The following is a 5,390-nucleotide window of genomic DNA, read 5'->3' on the forward strand; positions in this document are numbered from 1 at the left end:
CTGTGTCTGGCGAGCCACATGTTGCTCTTTGGCCCCTTGAGTGTGGCTCTTCCACAAAATACCGACTTCTGCTCATGGGCCGCGATGTTTCAATCACACTGTACATGCGCACCCACACATAGTATTTTGTGGAAGAACCACACTCAAAGGGCCAAAGAGCCACATGTGCCTCACGAGCCACAGTTTGCCGACCACTGCCCTAGGCACTCACAGACCTTTCATGAACTCTTTACTAATGATTGAATACTTAGGAGTCCAAATCCAGTAGGCAGCCCTGACAAACAAACCTTTTTTTTCATATAGTTTGACTCTGTCAGTTTAGGAATTTTGTTTTTACTCTGTGAACATATATCCAATTAACTCTAGGAATATAGGCTTGGCTTAACTTAAATATTCTTTATTGCAATGGCCACTGAAGAATAATCTTCCTTAAATGGACTCCTTTGCAAATCTATAAAATTTATAGAAATAATAGTTGAGACACCAAGTCCATGCCTGAGCAAAATAAGCTGCCCTTAGCAATGTGACAAATTACTTTGAAAAGAAGACTGGCTACTAAGAGGAAAGAAACTGGTAGTCCAGAGGAGCTACATGACCTACGTGTCACTACTACCCACCAGAACTTGGGACCAAAGGCCTTAGCCCTCCAACACCTGGTGTGACACTCCTAGTTTAGCAGAGCTCCACTTGGTTTAACCCCAGTCTTCAGAAAGTTATGGCCATTATCTTTTCTCAGCTTCTACAGCTGACTCAAAAGGTCAGAACTAGAAGGCCTTTTTGAGAATACCTAGTTTAACCTATTCATTTTTCTGAAGAAAAAACTAAAGTCCCGAAAGGCTAATTATCATGCCCATCAAGTTATGAATCAACTAGACTAGAACAAATTCCTCTTCCCTTCTTTTACCCCAAGCTAATAACTTATGTATCTGTACCTGACAATCACAAAGCATTTTCAAAACATATGAATTTATTTTCTTTTACTTCTACTGAGCTGAAAGCACGAAACAGGAAATTAATTAGAAATCACTGACCTTGCATCTGACATCTAGTTCAATTTTAAACCAACCCCAATAATTTTCCTAGTTTGTACTCTGTCTTTAGGTAGTCCTCCATTTTTTCCTCAGTTTCACTCCTGTATTCAACCAGCTCATTACAAATCCTCACCTTACCTTGACTGTTTCAGAATCCCATCACCAAAAGGATTTGTATAACTGACCTTAATTCTTCAATTAGTAACATTTATTTCTAAAGAAGCATCTGCCAAGCTGTCCCTTAAATGCACTTTATACTTTTGAAATTTGGTGGAGAAATGAAAAGTTTCTAGTACAAATGGTTTCTACATAAAACTAGTGATTAAGGTCAAAACCCACTGGCAGAACTACCACTTGACTTATGCGGACCACACCAACCTCTGAAAAGATGATCAGTCCTATTCTGACCAAGTCAGGGCTTTCTTTATGCAGATTCTAGTGGGGCCAAAAACTTGCTATCAAAGTAATTTGTTCTTCCAAAAATGTCTTTTGGGGAAGCTAGAGAACAGAATTTTGAGAAGAGCTTGCTATAGGAATAATTGGTTTAAGTTATGGCTAATATAATTGTTGTTTTGAATTATTCTCCTTTGAAAAGTTAAATAAAATATCATGGTAGAGAGTTTAAAATCCTCAAGAAGAGGAGAAACCAAGACGATGGTATACGTAAATGCATGTATTTGCCTACAACTAGAAAAGTAAAGAAGAAAGTACATCACAACTGGTAGGAGGGGTAGAAGCATGGAACGGGCTGATCTGACACACACTACAACTAGAGAAGTAAAGAAGAAAGTACATCACAACTGGTAGGAGGGGTAGAAGCATGGAACGGGCTGATCTGACACCCAAGTGTGCCATTTTTTTAATCATAAGGGGGACTCTGCTGCAGAGCCCCCCCAACTCCCCACAATGAGGCACAAGAGGTCCCAGCCCCACACAAACCCTCAGCTCAATGTTACACAGCTGGGAAGAGAAGTCCACATAACTTTGGGCTGTAAAAAGCAGCAGGGATTGTGGCTGAGGGACACAGAGGCTGCTGGAGATGCAGGTGGTCCTCTTAAAAGGCCAGCAGACAAACTTACTTGGACTTGATTCCTCTGGGCTCCAGCACTGAGGCAGCAGCTTGAAAGGAACCAGGGACATTTAGGCAGGGGCTGGATTTTCTGGCATTGGAGCAAGAACTCAGGGGCAGCTTTATCCCAGACAAGAGTGCTCACAGGGTTCATTGTTCCTCTGCTGAGACCTCCTCCTTTGCAGAGCTGACTGGCAGCCATCTCTGAGTCTCCATCAGCCTGCTCTAGTGATTCCCTGAGACCCCACCCTATCCAATTTGCTTACCCACCCTACCTGTGTGCAGAAGCTTTTCCATATGAATGGCCTGTCCAGGCTCAGGCTCCAGACTTTGCTAAAATCTCTCAAACAAGCTGCATGTAGGTCAGAGGCCCCAAAACCTATCAGTAAAAGGCCCAAGACCAAGCACTAGCAAGGTCCTTCCTTGCTTCACAGCTGGGCTTCGCCTGAGCACTTCCAAACACGGTAGAAATAGGAGGAATCTGCAGATCTCTCTATAGCTCCTGCTGGGTGGCCCCTGGAGACCCAAGAGTCAGTGCAGCTGGTGGAAAGCTTCAGACAATACCAGATTACAACTCTACACATCCACAAGCGACACTCTCAAGGGACAGATTCAGTGAGGACCAAAGCCCCACTGAAACTAGTCCTGCTCCATAGGGGTGTCCCCTGCACAGCTGCTCTTTCACTGTAGTCACAGCTCATGCTAACAGCCAGTTGGCCTGGGGGTCAATTCCTCCCAGTGACACTGACAGAAATCAAGTCTCAACTACAACAAGAATGTGCACACAGCCTACACAGGGGCACACCTAGAGAACCCAGCTCAGGTGATTGGAGAGGCTAAGCCACAAGACCCTACAGGATGCCTACTACACAAAGTCACTCTACCAATTCCAGGAGACATAGCAGCTCTTCCTAATACATAGAAACAAACACAGGGAAACAGCCAAAGTGGGGAGACATAGAAACATGTCACAAATGAAAGAAATGGAAGCAGCAAACTATTGGATACAGAGTTCAAAACAATGGTTATAAAGTTACTCAAGAATCTTAATGAGAGCTTTAAGGGACTTAATCAGAGCTTCAAGGGACTTAGGGAGACTTTCAAGAAACTTAGCAAGGGAACCAAGATGGTGGCATAGGAAAACGCATGTACTCGCCACCTCCCACAACCATATAAAAATTACAACTAAAATACAGAATAACCATCCTCCAGAACCTCCTGAAATCTGGCTGAATGGAAGTCATACAACCAGAGAAGTAAATAATAAAGCACATTGATATTGGTAGGAGTGGCAGAAGCATGGAATGGGCTGGAATGGCACCCACATGTGCCATCTCTTAATTGGGAAGGATATCTCTACAGAGGCCACTTGTGAGGAGCAAGGGGTCCCAGCCCACACCAAACCCCAAACCCAGGCTCCCAGAGCTAGGAAGAGAAGTCCCCATAAATATGTAACTATGGGCTGTAAAAACAGCAGGGATTGGGATCCAGTGCCACAAAGGCTGCTGGAGATCCAGCTGTTCCTCTTAAAAGGCCAGCACATGAACTCATCTTACAAGGTCCTGCTTCCTCTGAGCTCAAGAACCAGGGTGAGGCTCTGGGGGACCCAGACATATATGAGGAGGAACTGAATTGTCTGGCATTAGGGCAAGAACTTGGTGGTGACTTTTTCCCAGATGGTGGTGCTAGCAGAGGTCATTGTTCCTATGCCTCAGGACTTACTGGCAGCCATTTCTATTTGCTCCACCCTTGTGATTCCCTGAGACCCCACCCCATCCAATTTGCAGACCCACCCAACCTGTGTGCAGCAGTTTTTGCATATGAATAGCGTGACCAGGCTCAGGCTTCAGACTTTGCTAAAATCTCTCAAACATACTGCACCTGGGTCAGGGAGCCCCAAACTTATCAATAAAAGGCCACTCTACTACACAAAGCCACTCTACCAACTCAAGGAAACAGCAGCTCTACCCAATACATAGAAACAAACAGAGGGAAGTAGTCAAAATGCAGAGACAAAGAAACATGTCACAATTGAAATAAGTGGAAGAAAGCAAACTATTGGATATAGAGTTCAAAACCACTGTTATAAGGTTACTCAAGAATCTTCATGAGACCTATAAGGGACTTAGTGAGACTTTCATGGATCTTAGTGAGATGCCAAAGACCTGGAGAAGGACCCATCAGAAATTAAGCATATAGTGACTGAAGTAAAGAATAATTTACAAAGATCCAGCAGTAGAGGAGAGGATTTTGGGAATCAAATCAATGACTTGAAATATGAGGAAGCAAAAAACACCCAATCAGAAGAACAAAGAGAAAAAAGAATTAAAAAAAAATGAAGATAGTGTAAGGAGATTCTGAGACAACTTCAAGCATACCAACGTTTGCATTATAGGGGTGCCAGAAGGAGAAGAGAGAGAGCAAGATATTGAAAACCTATCTGAATAAATAATGACATAATACTTCCCTTATCCAGTGAAAGAAATAGACTAACAAGTCCAGGAAGCACAGAGAGTCCCAAACAAGAGGAACCCAAAGAGAACCACACCAAGACACATCATAATGAAAATGCCAAGGACTAACAACAAAGAGAGAATCTTAAAAGCATCAAGAGAAAAGCAGTAAGTTACCTACAAGGGATTGCCCATAAGACTGTTAGCTGATTTCTCAACAGAAACTATATAGGCCAGAAGGGAGTGACATGAAATATTCAAAGTGATGAAAAGCAAGGACCTACAACCAAGATTAGTCTACCCAAGAAAGCTATCATTTAAAATTGAAGGTCAGATAAAGAGCTTCACAGATGAGAAAAAGCTAAAGGAGTTCATCACCACCAAACCAATATTACATGAAATATTGAAAGGTATTCAAGAAGAAGAAGAAGGAGGCGGAGAAGAAGAAGAAGAAGAAGAAGAAGAAGAAGAAGAAGAAGAAGAAGAAGAAGAAGAAGAAGAAGAAGAAGAAGAAGAAGAAAGGGGAGAAGAGATAAAAAATGTGAACAATAAAAAGGCAATAGACATATTAAGAACAGTGTGCCATATATGCCAGGTCCCTTGAAACAGCAAGGATGGACTGGCTCCCTGCAAACACCGAGGGCCCCTTCTCTCTGGGGCTGGAGGGAGGGCTGGGGGTTTGGCTCGGGATGGTGGGAAGCACGTGCCCCCACCCCTCAACGACCCAGACTTTCTGGGGGACCTCGAGTGTCGTCCTGGGTGCCCAGTGCAGGTCCCCTGAGTGTCACCCACGTCCTGGCAGCTCAGCTCAGGGTCCCTGCTCCCAGGACTGAGGCC

This window comes from Myotis davidii, unplaced genomic scaffold (assembly GCF_000327345.1).
Source record: "Myotis davidii unplaced genomic scaffold, ASM32734v1 scaffold2297, whole genome shotgun sequence".
Taxonomy (NCBI): domain Eukaryota; kingdom Metazoa; phylum Chordata; class Mammalia; order Chiroptera; family Vespertilionidae; genus Myotis; species Myotis davidii.